General features: G+C 42.4%; 1 protein-coding gene across 1 annotated transcript in view; it reads right to left on the minus strand.

The window, feature by feature from the left end:
• NDUFB1 (NADH:ubiquinone oxidoreductase subunit B1) overlaps nucleotides 1-18,243 on the minus strand; it is an 84,754-nt gene extending 66,511 nt beyond the window's left edge. The window contains exon 1 of the mRNA XM_063117977.1: nucleotides 18,234-18,243. The gene's annotated coding sequence lies outside the window, so the exon portion shown is untranslated. The remainder of the gene's footprint in view (nucleotides 1-18,233) is intronic.
• Between the last annotated feature and the right edge of the window lie 421 nt (nucleotides 18,244-18,664).

The raw sequence follows: 18,664 nt of genomic DNA on the forward strand, positions 1-18,664 counted from the left end.
AACTGTTGCTCATTCTGACATGACATAACGTATGCATTTTTGCATATGAAAGCACCATTTCCTGTGCATATTCCTCCTAAAAACATAGCATAAGAAGAGGCCTATCTAATTGAGGATTCTGTTCCCACAGAGGCCAACCAGATGCCCATGGAAAACCCACAAGCAGGCATGAGTGCAACAGCATCCTCCCACTCATCTTCCCAGGAACTGACACAGAGAGGCATACTGCCTGATACTTTCATGTAATATATAGCCATCATGAAAGCTGATCTTCTGTGGAGGAAACAATGGGTGGACATGGGCAACTGTACCAAGTACTAATGTTACCACGATAAACACTTAAGGAGCTGGTCATCCTCACTGGGAACCAGTCAAGCAACAAAAGCAATTTGATCACACTTCTGGACCTGATGATACCGCTCTTGATTGGAGGGTTTCTATTCCCCCCACAAGAAAAATGTGTTCCTACTACAAGGAACCTTGTGGTATTCTTTTCTAATTTTGCAGCGATGTGCCCATTGGAAAGGGCATTTCATTGTGAGATAGAATCGTTCTCAGGGGCATTGTTGGTTGGGCAAAAGAAGTCTGTCCCCTTTGACCAATGGAGGCACCCATCTCCCTCCCCCCAATGCCCTGGGAATGATTAAGCGGCGGGGGGGGGGCGCTATTTGAGCCGAAATGCAACTAATTAATAAATCAATAAATGATGTAGCATCTTTCCCATTAGGTAATTTAGGCAAAATCAGGAAGGAATGCTGCTGGGCTGATTTTGTGGGGAAATCTAGTATCTATAATAAGGCACCTGCTCCCCTCCCCAAATTATTAGATTTTGTCCAATGCCTCCAGAAAGTTTATGAATCCAGCCCCTTCTTTTTTGCAGAGGAGAAATAGCACTATGAAAGTGGGGGTAGAGATATTCAGCACTATTCCTAACATGATGCACGTAAATCCAATGCTATTCCAGACAGTGGCATAGGATTATTGATATTTTTCTGGGTCCAGTTCAAAGTAACAGTGTTAACCTTCAAAACTCCAAATCAGGGGTGGGCAACTTGTGGCCCTCCTGAAGTTTCAGCTTACAGTTTCCATCACTCCTGTAACGATATGAAAGAACTGCGAAATTTGGCCTAGATGGGGTGTGCTTCCTGGGAGGAGCCAGGAAGTAGCTGAGGGCAACACCCATTGGTTCTAGCTTGAGGAGAGAGAGGCCACAACCTGAAAGAGCTCTGTAGAGGAGACTTTGTTTAAATAAAACTTAGAAGTGTGTTTATAAAGCAGAATCTGTTTGGTTCTGTGGGATGCAATCCACCAACTTTGAAACAAGCCCTAGCCAGCATCTGAAAAGCCAGAAGTGGACCATCCTTGCCCTAAATGATCTTGGGCGAGAATATTTGAAGTACAGTCTCGTCTGATGTAAACTTACCATTTAGTGTTCTATGTTCTTTCAGCTGGAGGCAGATAAATGTGAAAGGAAAGGCTTTTTGAGTTATGGTGCTATAAGGGAGTCCCACCTTGCTCACTCATGTTTTGCTTATTCAAGAACAGTAAGTTGGGTTGAGTTATATTGAGTTTCTGCTGGATATAGGAACATAGGAAGTTGCCTTATACTGAATATTGTCAACACTAACTAGGATTCTTTCCTAGCCCTACCTAGAGAAGGCAGGGATTGAATTTGGGACCTTCTAAATTGAGCCATACACACACACTCTCTCTCCCTCCATCTTACTGTTAAATATTGGACACAAACCTGCACAAATTTAGCCCATTTAAGTCCCATTGATTTAAGTCTCATGTAAGTCTCCAACATGGCACCTATGAGCACCAATGTATCTCTGGACTCCTCTCTGATTCCCTGTCCCTTCTGATGTATATTTTATTTAAGATTTTTAATTCATTATTTTTTAAACTTGGGGAAATTACTTTTCTTTTAATCTCAACTGTTGGTCTCCTGGGAAATGAGTGTTTTATCAAAAGCCATGGCAGCCATTTTATGAATGGGCAACCCTCCATGGTAGCCATTTTGTGAGAGCACCCATAATATTTTCTCAAAATTTCAAATGTGCCTACCTGCCCAAAAAGATTTGGGATCCCTGTTCTAATAAGTCATGAATCAGTCTTTTGATCTTCTAATAACAAGATGAGGAAAATAAAATTTAACACCTCAGAGACAGAGAACTACCAGACCATTTTCAGCTATGCCACAGCTACTCACCTTCTCCCAGGAAAAAAACCATTCTTTTATTTCTTAATTGCACGACCTGTGTGAACTTTTGCTTCTGGGAATCTAGAACTACTGCATTTCTTTTCTATGTATCAAATTCATTTGTCATAGTAATATCTTACTTTGATGAACACTATTTTGGCAGCTTAAAAATAATATAATCTGTCAAGCATGACAAACTCCCCATTAATTTGCATTAATTTATTTAGAACAGTTTACATTAGGAGTGACCGAGGAAACAGATGCCTATGTGTAAAGAAAAGAAGTGGCAAATTAAACACAAATAAAAACATTCCTAAGGCTTCTCCAACGCTTGGAAAGCCCTGCGGTGGGTGTGCGGTGGCACGGTGTCGCTCATATGACGCAGCAGCAATCACGCATCCGCCCTGCAGCTTTCTGCTAAAGCTGCAGAGAAAAAATAATTAAGGAACTTACCCTGACTTTTTTCTCTGGGGTGAGGTGAGGATGCACAAGACAACGTCAAGACAGCCCCTAAACCTTGCTCTGGAGTCCCAGTGGAGGCGTGGCCGGGTGAATGGTGACCCCTGATTGGTCAGCATCTGCCTGGGCAGAAGACCAGAGCTGGAAACTCCACGCTTTCCCTGTGGTGTTAAGATAAGCCATCGCCACCCCCCACCAGCATCGAAAGTGTTAGATTTTGGATCATTGTGGCGGCAACCTGCCGCTGTAAAGACATCCCCCCCGCAGATATTTAACTGCAAACCTGCTCACTCCTAAGCACAGAAAATCATTTGAAACTTCTGGAAGCACTCACAGAAAGCTGAGATTGGGTTCTGTCAGAGAACAGCATTTTTAGGTGTTGGCTGCTTTTCTTTGGAAAGCTTAGGTGGGAACAGTGGACTTTGTTTGTCGGAGTGTTTAGGCTGTGCCTCCAAGTATGCTTAACCCTGTATATTTGTAAATCAACTCAAATACTGCAAAATGCCAGAAGCCTGCAGTGACCTTCTACAAAAAGAAACCAAACCTGGGGAAGTGCGGCAGCACCTCTGGGATTTCTTACCCTTCAGAAAAGTGTGATGAGGATACCAATATGATGTTAATCAATGGCACTTGCTCCTCAAGTAAATACACCCAGGACTGTTGGAAAGATGCTCAGGCATGTGCTTTGGAAAGACGTAAGAAGAAGAAACCTAGGGGGGATCTACACTACTGCTTTAAAGTGCTTTATAACAGTTTTGACAACTGTTGGGGCCCAGGACACACTGCATATACAGGTTTCAAAACGTTTTCAAAGTGCTTTAAAGTGCTTTAAAAGCAGTAGTGTAGATCCCCCCCTACACAAGTAGCCACTGAACACCTCTCTGGAGCTGTGCTTCTTGTGAGTAGGAAAAGTTCAGGCTGCAATACCAGTCCCTCTCTGAGGTCATGAGTGAAAGAATAGTATTTCAGGAGTGATCAGAGTGTTAAACTTTGACTGGGGAGATCTGTGTTCAAATCCCACTCTAGCCATAAAATTCATTGTGTGACTGTGGGCCATTCACTAGCCTCATTTAGACAGATGCAACCTTAAACTAGAGTTTAGCATTATGAGAATTACCCCCTTTCCAATTTCTGTTACCCCCTTTCCCATTCAGTGTTAAAAAGAACTGCACTGGCTGCCTATTAGCTGCCAAGCCATGTACAAGGTTATGCTATTATCTTACAAAGCCCTAAACTTGGGACCAGGCTACCTAGCAGACCGCCTTCCCTTATATTCACCCAGGTGGCATTTACGATCTTCACCTGCTCGTCATCCCGATGCAAAGAGAATGTCGCCATGAAGAACCTTGACGGCGGGCGTCCTCTGTAGCAGCCCCCACCCTCTGGAAAACCCTCCCTCCTGTGGTTCAGGAGGCGGAAAATGTAATAACCTTTAAACGCCTCCCGAAAACATATCTTTTAAAACAAGCCTTCCCTGGACTATAATTTATTCTGGTTTTATGATTTTAAAGTTTTAAACTGGATGTTATGATTTTAGTTGTAACCTGCCCAGAGAGCTTAGGCTGTTGGGCAGTATAAATATGTAATAAATAAATAGAAATTAATTAATTAATAAATAAGCCAACTTCAAGCTGAAGTTTACGAAGCTGGCTTGTTTCAACTAACTACAGTTAACATTACCACAGTGTTCTAGGTTTAGGCCACATGTTAAATTGTGGTTATTAATTTATAATGGAAGCAGAAATTTCAGGTCTCCTCATAGCTGTGCCAGAGGGGAAAAATGCATAAGCCAGGGTCTGAGGCTTTTTTTTCACCACACTAAACCACAGTTTATTAGCATTATATCTATAACTAGCTACTATCTCACAGACGAATACACCTCACAGGATTCCTTTGAGGGTACAATGTAGAGGTCCATGTTTGTTGTCCGTTTGTGTGTGTGTGTGTGTGCGTGTATGTGTGGAGAAACTGGGCTCCAGGCATACCCTTATTCTTCTGGAGATAAATTCTAGTAATATTTGTCACTTATTTTCTAGCTGCTTGGCTTCAGACTTCTGTTATTGCTGTCAACATGTCAGTTGGCAGCAAAAGATTTTCGGTTTGGCACATTAAAATGAAGCCTGCTGACAATACAGCTCATGGCTTCTTGAGGCGTAATTAAGTGCAAATGTAAGACTGCACTGTCTTGTGATCACCAGAGTTTCCTCAAAATATGAAGTGATGGCCAAGACCATAGATTCTTTTTCTTTTAATAATCCATTATTATGTCACTATTTTTTTTTATCCCTGTAGAACTTTTAAACCTTTAAAGAGAATCATATATGCCACCTTGGGCTCCTTGGAAGAAAGGCAGGAGGTAAACGAAACAAATAATAAATACCATCAATATTCTACTGTTTGGAAAGCAATTGGATTCTGGTTGCATGCCAATAACATCTTGAAGAATTTGTTAATTCATAGTGTCTGGTTGTGCAACTCTTTCTCCTTTTTCTTGGTAAAGAAAAATGCCCGTTTCTCCCAATGAAGATGGCACACAAGATATGCACTTTTCAAAAACAGCCTCATTACAGCTTTAATGGGGCGGCCGGAACCATTTGTTTTCTTGGGCAAGCAGCCTGCCTGATTATGCATTGACCCAAGACACAGTCTCTCAAGTAAATAACACAGCATTTAGAGTTCTCCTAATGAGATATTTACCACAGAAAAGGGCTTCACTGCTGGCTGAACACTCGTGTGGATAATCTGAAACAAAATGCACATGCGAGTGTGTGCGCATACATCACATACACAAAGTGTTTAATAAATAGCCAACTCCTCATTCAGTTAGGCTTACTGCCTTCCTACAAATTTCAAATAGTAATTGCCTTGTGCTGCAACAGATCTCATGTTATGTCATTTCTTCTGCACACATTAATGCCATGTAAACTTTTTTTATTATTACCTTTTATTTATTTCATTTATTCTTATGCTTACCTTTTATTTGAAATGACATGAGTAAATCCTATTACAAATGCATCATCATTTACCTTGTTACCTTTAAATATATGTGAATGTCTAAAAATCGGAGAATTTCTTTTGCAAATGTTGGGTACCCTAAACATGTTTTGTGAATATACCCAATTCAGACTCACAAGAACATTCTGACTATGATCTTGTTTTAAAGTTCTCAATTTTATTGTTTGGAAGTGGCTTTCTGGAGGTTGGGAGTCCCAGCTCCTTAGTCCATCTTTATTTATTAATTATTACGTTTATATCCCACCTTTCCCCCCTCAAGTCGGCATAGAAAATCTTCCTCCTCTCTGTTTTATCTTCACAACAACAACCCTGTGAGGTAGGTTGGGCTGAGAGTCTGTGACTGGCCCAAAGTCACCCAGTGGGCTTCTATAGCCGAGTGGGGACTAGAATCTGGATCTCCTAACTCTCAGTCCAACACTTTGGCCACTATACCACACTGGTTCTTTCTGCCTTCTCCCTTTGGAGGGAAGATTCTGGAACCTGCACTGTGCCATCAATGGCCAAGAACCAGACGGGAATGTCATAAGCACCTTCAAGCATTTGTAATCCATCTTGATAAGAGCTGACTTTGGAGCAACTTGGCCTTTGTCATGATACACTCATTTAAAAAGACATGAAGTAACCCTTGCAATCTTTTAAGTGGGGCTGAGGAGAACCAAAACTAGGGTGACCATATGGAAAGGAGGAAAAGGCGCCTGCCGCTTTAACAGTTGTATAGAAAAGGGAATTTCAGCAGGGGTCATTTGAATGCATGCAGCACCTGGTGAAATTCCCTCTTCATCACAGCAGTTAAAGCTGCAGGAGACCTTCTCCCTTTTGAATCTGGTTATGGTGGCAGGGCTCCTGCAGCTTTAACTGTTGTGATGAAGAGGGAATTTCACCAGGTGCTGCATGCATACGAATGACACCTGCTGAAATTCCCTTTTCTATACAACTGTTAAAGCTGCAGGAGCCCTGCCATCTTTTGTAACTGATCACGCTAGCCTTTAAAATTAATTTAGGTACATAGCCAACTGCATCTATGAGGGCTTGAATAGGTAAGAATAAACTGAAAATAGATTTCTTGGCATTTGTTTTTTATTCTTTTTTCACTAATGGGAGCACGTGTGTTTATGGTAATGTGTGATGCAAGAGTGTTTCTGATCCCCTCTATTGCAATTTGTTAAATCCTTGATGTGGCAGAATATGCCTTTCCTTATGTAGCTGAGGTACAAGTTCCCTTCTGCGTTGTTCACAGGAGTAGGTGAGCTTTCTTAGTGAATAAAACAACTGAGAGTGGCCCCAGAAAAGGTGTTCTTCTCATTCCCTGAGGGACAACATAGCAATTCTCTATGCAGCTTTCTTTAAATGGTGCTTAGTAAGCACATCCTATTAAACAATATTATTCATAGTACTAGGCACAGTATTTTCACATTAGTAACAATATCGCTCTGCAGCAATGACTGCTGGTAGTGTGCGTACAGTTACGCAGGTCTGGACTCACCTGCCTGAACTCAACCGCAGTTTCTAAACAGATGCGCATGAGGAATGTGGGATAATAACTCAGGGTTCAAACTGATTAATGATTTGCATTGAGAAACAAAATAATCACACACACTCTTACTGAAAATATAAGGCCGGCTTCCTTTGCAAGCCACAGTTTGCAAGTCAGGAGCCAGCCTTGTAAAAGTTCTGTAAAACCTATTAATAGTGTGATCCTACACGTCATGCCTACTCAGTACATCTCAGGTCCAAAACAGACATTACTCAGGCATTCAGTAGCATATAATGAGATTTTAATCAGTTGTGGATTTATCTTATGGCTGATAGTTTAAAATTGTTTTTAGATATATGTTGTCTCTCTGTGTGCTGTCTAACTGTTTTTATGTAAATAGCTTTACACTTTGTATAATGTATTTTAATGGTTTCTAATCTTTGTAAACTGCCCAGGGAGCTTCAGTTATGGGGCTGTATAGAAATGTTGTTGTTGTTATTGTTGTTGATGATGATGATACTTTAAATTTGTGAGCTACTTTAAAAAAGTGCTTTATAGCACGTTTGTTACTAGCCACTCACGGATGTTTGTGTAGGCTGGCCATATGAAAAGGAGGACAGGGCTCCTATATCTTTAACAGTTGTGAAGAAAAGGGAATTTCAGCAGGGGTCATTTGTATGCATACAGCACCTGGTGAAATTCCCTCTTCATCACAACATTTAAAGTTGCAGGAGACCTGCCCTCTTTTGTATCTGGTCACTCTAGTTTAGCTCCTGCAGCTTTAACTGTTGTGATGGAGATGGAATTTCACCAGATGCTGAATGCAAACAAATGACTCCTGCTAAAATTCCTTTTTCTATACAACCGTTAAAGATACAGGAGCCTTGTCCTCCTTTTTATATGGTCACCCTATGTTTGTGGGTCATTCTGACAGCGCTATCAACCTCCTCTGCATCTCCCACTCCATTTTCTGATTTTAGCATTAAAAATTAAACCTCAGAAAACCAGGCTCTTCTTGGATATATCAACATTTTTTTCAGGTTTTCCTGCTGTGTGCAGGCAAAGTTGTGCTATAAAATGCCCACTAGAGGGCACTGTCCCATTCAACTGCATTGAGCTGTATAAGCCACATGGTGGTTGCTGTCTGCCTTGTGTCATTACAGCTTGCTGCAAATGCAGAAGAGAAGCAGGAAACAGAACTATGGTAAGGGAATGTGATTTCCCACTAGCTGAAGGAGCTCCGAATCTAGCAGCTATGTCTTTTAAATTTCTTTACTATGGAGTAGGTGCAGGGGGCTGAATCCAGATATTTCAAGCCCCCCACCCCATTCTAGTGTCCCAATATGTATCGGTCCTCCTCCTGTGCCTACTTCTAGAGTAAAAATGGTGCAAAAAAGATGTAGCTGCTATTTAGGGTTTTAAAGCACTTTCTGTTTTGGCCCTTATTAAGTTTTGTAGGACTTACTTCCCAGGGAGTGTGTTTAAGATTGCGGCCTTACTTACTAGCATGATAAGTGTCAATATATAGTTCACTACCTAGACGTAGGTGCTAAGTAATAAACGTTTTTGTGACCTGAACTTTCTTAGACTGCAGCCTATTTTATTACATGCAAGTAGATTATAGTATATGACTGCTCACATTTACACAACAATAAATGTATTAGGTTTTTAAATGTCACTGAACTTTTGTCATGTTTGCTGCAATGAACTAAAACAGCTACCCTTCTGGAATCCATTGAACATAATGGACATTTCAGCTCCTTGTCGCTACATTTTGATCCTTTAGTCCTAATGATCACCAAGTTTAAGCATTATTATTATTATTATTATTATTATTATTAATTAGCACCTGCATCTAGGTTCTGTACTGCAATCCAAAATGTGATCTGTAAACTGCCCAGAGAGCTTCGCCTATTGGGCAGTATAAAAATGCAATAAATGAAATGAAATGAAATCTGTATTAATACGCTTTAAAGCATCCTGGTTTGGAGTTTGGGAGAGCCGGGGGGGGGGGAGGGAAGACTAATATGCTTTAGCTACCTGTTAACCCGCGATGGAGGAGGGGAAGATCTTGCGTTGTGTTTAACGCGAGATCCCTCCTCCATCGCGCCTGCCATTTTTTTACTAAAGGGCCATCAGCGCATGAACGCTCATGCGCATAAGGTAAGTGTTTTTTTTAATTTAAATTGCTTTCCCCGCGCCACCCACCCTACCCCCGATGGGCGCAGCGCTCCTCCCGAGGAATCGTGTGGAGCCAGGTCAGCCCACAGCACCAGGCCATACGTTCCGCAGTCTTGTGCTCAGTCCGGGGCCGTGGAAAAACTGGGGCCAAAGGGGAGGGCGAGATCCCAGGGCATGGGAGGGATCATCTCTTCCTGATCCCCTGTGCGGCTTGTGGCCACACAGGGATGATCCCTGGGATCACCCCGGGATAAAGCCCCGTCTAGCGGCGTTCCTGCTCCTGCCTTGCTGGGAGGCTCCTGAAAGTGGCAGGAGAGAGTGTTGCTCTTCCCTGCAGGAGTTCTGGGTGAAGCTGCTACAGGTTTTGGAGCACAGCATCATCAAAATGCTGAATGACACCAGCTTTTTTATTCTTTCTCCCTCTGGTGGTGTGTAGGACAGAGGCTTCCATGAAACGGCTGTCTGAGACAGGCAATGGACTCTATGAGAGTGAATAAATGAAAGCTTAACTCAGACAGGTGCGGTACTGGCGGTAGGTGAATTTTGCAGTCTTAACTCTGGAGGATATGTCAGTTTCGAAAAGGAATATTCCAGGACAAGGCCTTGCTTCTTTTCACATGGATGTTGGCCACAGCCCAGAGTATCCTTTTCTGGCTTCAGCTGATACCTCAGCAATACTCCTTTCTGGAATCAAAGGACTTGGCCAGTATCTGCCATGCTTTGGCAATCTCACACCGTGGCTACTGCACTGTGTTGTCGGGGTTTGGCCGGCCCTGAAAACAGCTCAGAAACGTGAAATGATCTACGCCATAGCAGATGAGCAGATGTTCACAGTGCTTCAATTATTCCCTTATTCTGTCTTTGTGTAACCCCTCCCCCTCATATGTTTTAATGTGAATTTAGATTGTAAGCCTCTGGGCAGGATATTGTTGATGTTTTATTTGTACATACTGTACAGCACCAAGTACATTGTTGGTGCTATATAAATAAATAAATAAATAAATAAATAATAGCTATGGCCTATGAAAATATGGGAAGACGGGAGCACAAAAACACATGAAAATCCTGTTTGTAAAGTGCCCGGTTCTGTCTTTTCAGCCATGAGCTACCTGCAAACTATCCTAGGGGGCAGCAGCTGAAAAGGGAAAGCATCTTTAACATGGCTGTTAATGGGGAAACATGTGCCTGCAATCTGCTGCTGTTCATCCGATCAGGATTCCCCCCCCCCCCCAAATGGAGTTGATCTGCTTTGCTTTTTTGGATGCAATATATAGGCTCTAATACCTCTGAACTGTGCAACTATCTTCAGGTAGCTGTGTAACTTAATGGAAATGGTCTGAGCAAAACTACAGATTATGAGGCAAACAAGACGTTCCCAATCCTATACTTTATATTTTATGTGCTGTGTTTTGTACACCTCTATCATGTCTCCGCTTAGCCTCCTTATTTCCAAGCTAAAAAATCCCAGTTGATGTAACCGTCCCTCGTAGAGGAGATGCTCCAGCCCCTTAATTATTTTAGTTTCCCTTTTCTGCACTTTTCCCAGCTCTATAATATATTTTTTTCGATGTAGTGACCAAAACTGTACACAGTATTCTAGGTGTAGTCGCACCATAGATTTATATAAAAGGAGTATGATACTGGCCGTTTTATTCTCAATTCCTTTTCTTATAATGCCTAACATGGAGTTTGCTTTCTTTACAGTGGCCGCACACTGGGGGCCTTGCTAGACCTGCCGGCTTAAGCCGGCAGGGAGGCGGGGCTGAGGCGCGCTACCGTTAGCGCGCCTCCCCCAGGCTTCCAGACGGCAGAGACGCAGGGAGGACGGAAGCCCTGCGTCGTCCGCCATTTTTTTTTTTTTTTTTTGGTTTAAAGGGGCCGCGTTTGGCCCGAAGACTCCGGAGACGGTAAGTGGCTTTTTGACTTATTTTTTTACAACGGGGGGGGGGGGAAGGATGGGAGGGTGGGTGGCACGGGGGGAGGGCGGGTGCGATCGCGCCGCCGCCGCCTGAGCAAGCAGCCGAGCGGCGCTTGCCCAGGCAATGCCTGGGATGGGGCGGCATTGCCCGGGCAAGCGCCGCTCGCCTGCTTGCTCGGGCGGCGGCGGCGCGATCGCACCCGCCCTCCCCCCGTGCCACCCACCCTCCCATCCTTGCACCTGCCATCCTTCGACCCCCCCGCTGATGGGCACAGCGCTCCTATGAGCGCTGTGCCAGGTCCGCGGCTTTTCGCGGCTCCTCGCGAGTAAGCGAGGAGCTGCGAAAAGCTGCGGAAGTCTCCACACTTTCCCCAGCCCCGGAGCTGGGGAAAAAGCGCACCATAAGCGCATTGGCTTATGGCGCGTAAGACCAGGCCTCAGCGCGGCCTGTCTCCGGATTCCCCTGTGCGTCATCTGGACGCACAGCAGGGAAGCCGGGTCGGAAGGCGCGCTAAGGCCTCGTCTAGGAAGGCCCTGGGTTGATTTTTTCATCTAGCTGTCCACCACAATCCCAAGATCTTTTTCTTGTTCAGTCACTGCCAGCTCAGATCCCATCAGGTTATACGTGAAGTTGGGGTGGGGGTTTTTTTCGAGGGCTGAAATGATCTTCTCGGATGTAATAAGGCTTAACCCTACCACCCTGTCCTGCTTCCTAGGTGATGGATTATACTTCATTTGTAACGGTGCAAGTTGTCACTTGTGTGTGTCGCCTCAGCTGATCAGTAAGGTTGGGGGGCATTAGAATTTGGAACACAGGAGTTATCCTTCATCCCTGAGGTGTTCATAAGCCGAGAAGTATGTTGTGGGTCTTTAGCTGATATTTGCAAAGCGCTTAGAAATCTGTCGAGACATCTGCTCTCCAAGTGTAAAAATGTTATTTGTTCAAACCCTGTGCAGGAACATTCTTCCCATTTTTCACAGGTTACTTTGGCAACGTGGGGGTGTTCACTTACAGACATCTGGTGTTATTTCAACACAGGTAAAAAAAAAAAAAAGTATCCCAAGTCTCCCCCCTCCCCCCCCCTCCCGGCCAAAAAATCCATGCTAGTTTCCAAGGAAATTCTGAAGTCTCTCAGTATGCTCTGGTAGGGTGACCCTATGAAAAGGAGGACAGGGCTCCTGTATCTTTAACAGTTGCATAGAAAAGGGAATTTCAGCAGGTGTCATTTGTATATATGGAGAACCTGATGAAATTCCCTCTTTATCACACCAGTTAAAGCTGCAGGAGCTATACTAGAGTGACCAGATTCAAAAGAGGGCAGGGCACCTGCAGCTTTAACTGTTATGATGATGAGGGAATTTCACCAGGTTCCCCATATATACAAATGACACCTGCTGAAATTCCCTTTTCTATGCAACTGTTAAAGATACAGGAGCCCTGTCCTCCTTTTCATATGGTCACCCTAGCTCTGGTCAAAAGATTGGGAGTGCTTCCAGATGGAAGGCTCTTAGCACTTCCAAATCATTCTTTTTCTGCTGTAAATTACAAATTGAATTGCAGTGGACTTTCCACACATTAGAGCTTTTTTTGGGGTATATTTATTTTGCTATTTTTCCTCTATTCAAGTGGGGCAGGATAATCATCATCATCATCATCATCATCTGATGCCATGTTTCTCGCCTGCCCAAGGGTCTCTACTTCCCTTGCTCGGCTTCGTCCATTTTCTTCTGCTGCCCCTTATGCCTGGAACGCTCTTCCAGAACATTTGAGAACTACAAGTTCAACCGCAGCTTTTAAAGCTCAGCTAAAAACTTTTCTTTTTCCTAAAGCTTTTAAAACTTGATTTTGTTCTGACTTTATACTGTTAGTTTTACCCTACCCAGTGCCTGTTTACCCTACCCTGTGCCTGTTTGCATTCTCTTCCCCTCCTTATTGTTTTATTATGATTTTATTAGAATGTAAGCCTATGCGGCAGGGTCTTGCTATTTACTGTTTTACTCTGTACAGCACCATGTACATTGATGGTGCTATATAAATAAATAAATAAATAATAATAATAATAATAATAATAATAATAATATCATTTCTATACTGCCCAATAGCTGAAGCTGCCTGGGTGGTATACAACAATTCATAATAAAATAAAATACAGCATTAAAATACAGCGTAAAAATTTAAATATCCAAAATTTAAAGCAATTAAACAGCTAAAAACGTTTTCAATAAAATACTAGACCTGTTTAGATGACTGGCATAAATGCCCCATCATATGCCTGGGAGTAGAGGGCAGTTTAGACCTGGTGCTGAAAGGATGAGAATGTTGGTGTCAGGCAGGCCTCTGTGGGGAGCTCCTTCCACAGTTGGGGGGCACCACTGAGAAGACCCTCTCTCTTCTTGCCACCTTCCGAGCCTCTCTTTGAGGTGTCACTTAGAGGGGTAGCCCAGATGTTGGTTGTGGCGTCCGGGTATGTTCAGGTCAGGAGAGGCATTCCATCAGGTATTGTGGTCAGGGTGTGAAGGTTGCTCATTTCTTCACAAATGCACTTGGGAGATCTTCAAAGCAGCTTTGCTGTTTTTATAAAACAAAACATCGTCTGTAGAGAAGGAATGGGGAGGGTGGTCTACCTTTTTTGCTGCCCCTGTACTCCTCACCCATCTTACACTACTTTGCTTTGAACTGCAGTTTTGTCCCCGCCCAGCTCTCTATCCGCCTGTGAGCCAGGCGGATAGAAAGCTGTAGTTTAAAGCAGCCATTTCCTTCTTGTTTACTACTACTACTACTACTACTACTACAATTTCTTACCTGCCTCTCCATTTTGATCGAGGCGGGGAACAACAGTAAATATAAAATACATAAAACAGGCCTTGGGAATTTCTTACCTATGAGAAACTGTTGAGAATTTCTCTTCTCCCCTGGTGAAATTCAGTAAAATCCCCCCCCCCCCAATTTCTCTGCCCACCAATTGGGTGGAGAATTTCAAGAAGCCCTTTGCGCACAGCTCTATTCTTTGGTATATTGATGGATCAACACTTTGCTTGCTAGCACCTTCTCTTAGTTCTCTAGACTTGCTAATGAATGGACAAATTAGTTGATGAAAGAAGTTATAATAAGCTACAAATATATTTTTTTACTATATCCATGAAACCAGTGCTTAAAGCTTATGGAGAAGTCATTGTCACTAGAAAATCACCCAGTTATAGCAAATGAGGTGAATTAAAGTAATTTCTTTGTGTGTCTAGGATGTGTGGGGCATGGGGGACTGAAGCTTTAATTTCCTGATCTTGTGCATCCATAGCTCAGGCATGGCAGATCATAAAAACCAGGTTTCGATGCGCACAGCGGGGGACACAGCTGGTTCCGTCATACTACTGTTGAAGCCATTCCCAGACACATTATTGGTACAGCAGCACCCATTAGGACTACGGTGGTGATGATTATCCTAAGAAGCCAAGGCTATGGTATATAAATGTGCCTTCTGTCATGATTAACATTCTTTCTCAAAGAACTGAGTGACAACTTCACAATATTCTCATATAAAATCTAGCCTGCAAAATCATCCCATGACATCCCATTCGGTGGTCCATGAAAGAGCAGCTCTGTAGCCAGACATTTTGTGGTGAAGGGGCCTAAAGGGTAGAGATCCAATTTGGATGGCTTTAAAAGAAGATTAGACAAATTACTGGAGGATAGAGTGTCATCCGACGAGTACTTTATAGCACGCACGTTACTGGTAGGGTGACCATATGACCCGGATTTGCCCGGATCTGTCCGGATTAACGATGCAAACCGGCAAATCTGGGCGGGGGAGGGGAAATCCGGATTTTTTACAAAGAGCAGCTCTAATGGGAATTAACAAAAATGCTTATAACTCCGTCATTTTTTAAGATAAAGGCATGAAACTTGGCACAATGGTAGCTCTTAGGAAGGGCTTTAGTCATACCAAATTTGAAACAGATCTGTTCATCCACTGATTTTTTAGGAATTTTTTAAAAATTAAGGTTTTAAAATTATTATTTTTTAAATCGTCATTTTTAAAGATAAACAGATGAAACTTTGCACCATGAAAGGACTTAGGTAGAGCTTTAGCCACACCAAATTTGAAACAGATCCGTTCATCCATTGATTTTTTAGGAATTTTTTAAAAATTGAGGTTTTAAAATTATTATTTTTAAAATCGTCATTTTTAAAGATAAAGTGATGAAACTTTGTACCATGATAGGATTTAGGTAGAGCTTTAGCCACACCAAATTTGAAACATATCCGTTCATCCATTGATTTTTTAGGAATTTTTTTAAAATTGAGGTTTTAAAATTATTATTTTTAAAATCGTCATTTTTAAAGATAAAGCAATGAAACTTTGTACCATGATAGGATTTAGGTAGAGCTTTAGCCACACCAAATTTGAAAGAGATCCGTTCATCCATTGATTTTTTAGGAATTTTTTTTAAAATTGAGGTTTTAAAATTATTATTTTTAAAATCGTCATTTTTAAAGATAAGGCAATGAAACTTTGTACCATGATAGGATTTAGGTAGAGCTTTAGCCACACCAAATTTGAAACAGATCTGGGGCCAGTAGCAAACCCTGTTAACAACAACAGCAGCTTGCAATGAGTGAAGATACAGTCAGAAAAAATATTTGAGGGAAGGGGAGAATGTAACACTTTTTATACTGTTGTTTTTATACTGTTTTTATGTTTTTTAAATTTTTGTATACTTTTAATGTTTACTGTTTTTAATTGTTGTAAACCGCCCAGAGAGCTTCGGCTGTGGGGCGGTATATAAATGTAATAAAATAAATAAATAAATAAATAAAATAACACAAATAGTATAGCAAAAGCTTCAAAGTACAGCAAAACCTACAAAAGTAGGAGTGAGTGGAGTTAATTTCAGATACATTGAATCTCTCACTTGTTCTTTATTTCAGTGATTTTAACATTAAGATGTTATGAAGAAGAGATTTGTCTTAAATGTGTGCTGTAAAATCAGACATGTGACCAAGGCTATGTTCGGGTGGGCATGCCCCCTTGGTGCTGGACACGCCCCCTTGGGGGCGACCATGTTGTCCTCCTTTTCGTTTTCCAAAATATGGTCACCCTATTACTGGCAACTTACGGATGTTCGTGGGTCCTTTCAATGACGCCATCCGCCTTCCATGCATCCCTCGGTCCTTCTGGTCTTTTTTTCTGTGACAAAATAAGACCCAGAAAATCTGACTTTTGGGGGTTGAAGCGAAACGTGCTGCCATTTCCTGCTGTGTGCAAGGAAAACAGCATGATAAAAACGCCCACTGAATGTGCCATGTGGTCATTGTTTACTTCCTCTTTCTTCCCTGTGTGAAGAAAGAGGAAGTGTTGCAGGACAGAAGAGGGGGGGGGGAAGTGCTCTAAGTCTTCTAGACATGATGGCTGTATATTACTTTCAATAGCAGAGGCAGTATCCATCTGAATGCCAATTGTTGGGGAACATGAGCAGAAGGCTGCTATTTCACTCATGCCCTGCCTGTGGGCTTCCCTTGAGCATCTGGTTGACCACTGTGCAAACAGAACGCTGCACTAATAGACCTTTGGTCTGATCCAGCACAGCTCTTTATCTAATCCAGTGGTTCCCAAACTTTTTCAGGTAACTGCCCCCTTGGTTCCACAAACTCGTGCCCAGTGCCCCCTTCCCTGCCCTATAAAAATCATTATTCAGAATAGCGGTTTTCAACGACCCACTAAGGAAGATAATAACAATAAAATTCAAAACAGTAACAATTAATTGAATATTTATTCAAAATCCAATTACATTTTTTTAGTTTATTCAATTAAACATAATTGATGAACTTGAGCCAGTGATATCATCTTTTCAAAGTCTGATAGTCCTTTAGCAAGAATATTATATATCACATTTAGTAACTAGGGTAGAGTACCTCACTATTCTGTAAATTCTTAATGTGATGGATGGGCTTGATGAAGTGATACCAGTTTCCCAATGTCTGGTTTAAAGTCACTTAACATGAGTTTAGTAATCTGGAGTCAATTTCTTTGCTTGGAGAGAAGTAGGCAGACCACACTAAAACCACATTTCACCAAATATGATGTTGGAAATGCAACCAGGAGCTTCTGAACCACTCTCCATAGTGCAGGATCAGAAATTTCCTTCTGTAACAAAACTCCTGGTACGGAAAAGACCACCTCGAGTGCCGCCCTGCCGCCCCCTTTTCTCTTAACGCCCCCCTATGCAATCCCACCGCCCCCAAGGGGGCAGTACCGCCCACTTTGGGAACCACTGATCTAATCAAACATGGTGTAATATGTTTCCTGATAATGTGCATTGATTAGCAGCCTGGCTGTTACATTTTGCACCAATTGTAGCTTCTGGACACTCTTTAAGGGTAGCCCCTCATAGAGTGCATTGCAATACTATAGTCACGATGTAACCAAGGCATGGATAAGTCTTGCCAAGTCAGACTGGCACAAGATGGGCCACAGCTGATGCACCAAATGGAATTGTACAGGCATACTCTTTGCCACCACTGCCCCCTGAATATCCAGGGACGGAGTAGCAACACTCCCAAGCTATGAACCTGATCATTCAGGATTTTGCTTGGGGCCATTCCTGATATCCCAGAGGAATGAGGAACTTCAAGGTCATATATGGCCATACTAAACGTTTCCTGACTGTAGTGATCTCCAGCAGGGCTGGGCAACCTGTGGCCCTCCAGAGGTTGATGAACTACTCCCATCTTCCTTCACCATTGGCCATGTTGGCTAAGACTGATGGGAATTGGTGTCCAGCAACATCTGGAGCACCACAGTTTCCCCGGCCATGATCTATGCTTTTTCTTTCTTTCTATTATTATTATTATTATTATTATTATTATTATTATTATTATTATTTTGTATCCCTATACTGGGATTCAAGGTGGCTTTACAAAATTAATTTAAAACATATACAATTAAAACTTATAAATAGAAATATACAAATGTTAAAAATATAATTAAACCTGCTATAATATTAAATTATTTAAAACATTTTAAATAGAAATAACGATTAAAAACAAACCCAACGCATAAGCCTGCCTCTGGAAGCATTGCAAGGAGGGAGCCAGTCTAGCTTCCTTGGGAAGGGAGTTCCAGAGCCTTGGAGCAGCCACCGAGAAGGCCCTCTCCCGCGTTCCCACCAGGCTTGCCTATGATGGTGGTGGGACTGAGAGAAGGGCCACCCCTGAATATCTTAGGCAGGCTCATAAGGGAGAATACAGTCTTCCAGCTAACTTGGACTCGAGCCATATAGAACTTTATAGGTCATAACCAGCACTTTGAATTGTGCCTGGAAACAGACTGGAAGCCAGTGGAGCTGTTGTAACAGAGGAGTTGTATGCTCCCTGTAACCAGCCCCAGTCAACAGTCTGGCTGCAGTGATTTAAACC

Source organism: Elgaria multicarinata, chromosome 2 (genome assembly GCF_023053635.1).
Source record: "Elgaria multicarinata webbii isolate HBS135686 ecotype San Diego chromosome 2, rElgMul1.1.pri, whole genome shotgun sequence".
NCBI lineage: Eukaryota > Metazoa > Chordata > Lepidosauria > Squamata > Anguidae > Elgaria > Elgaria multicarinata.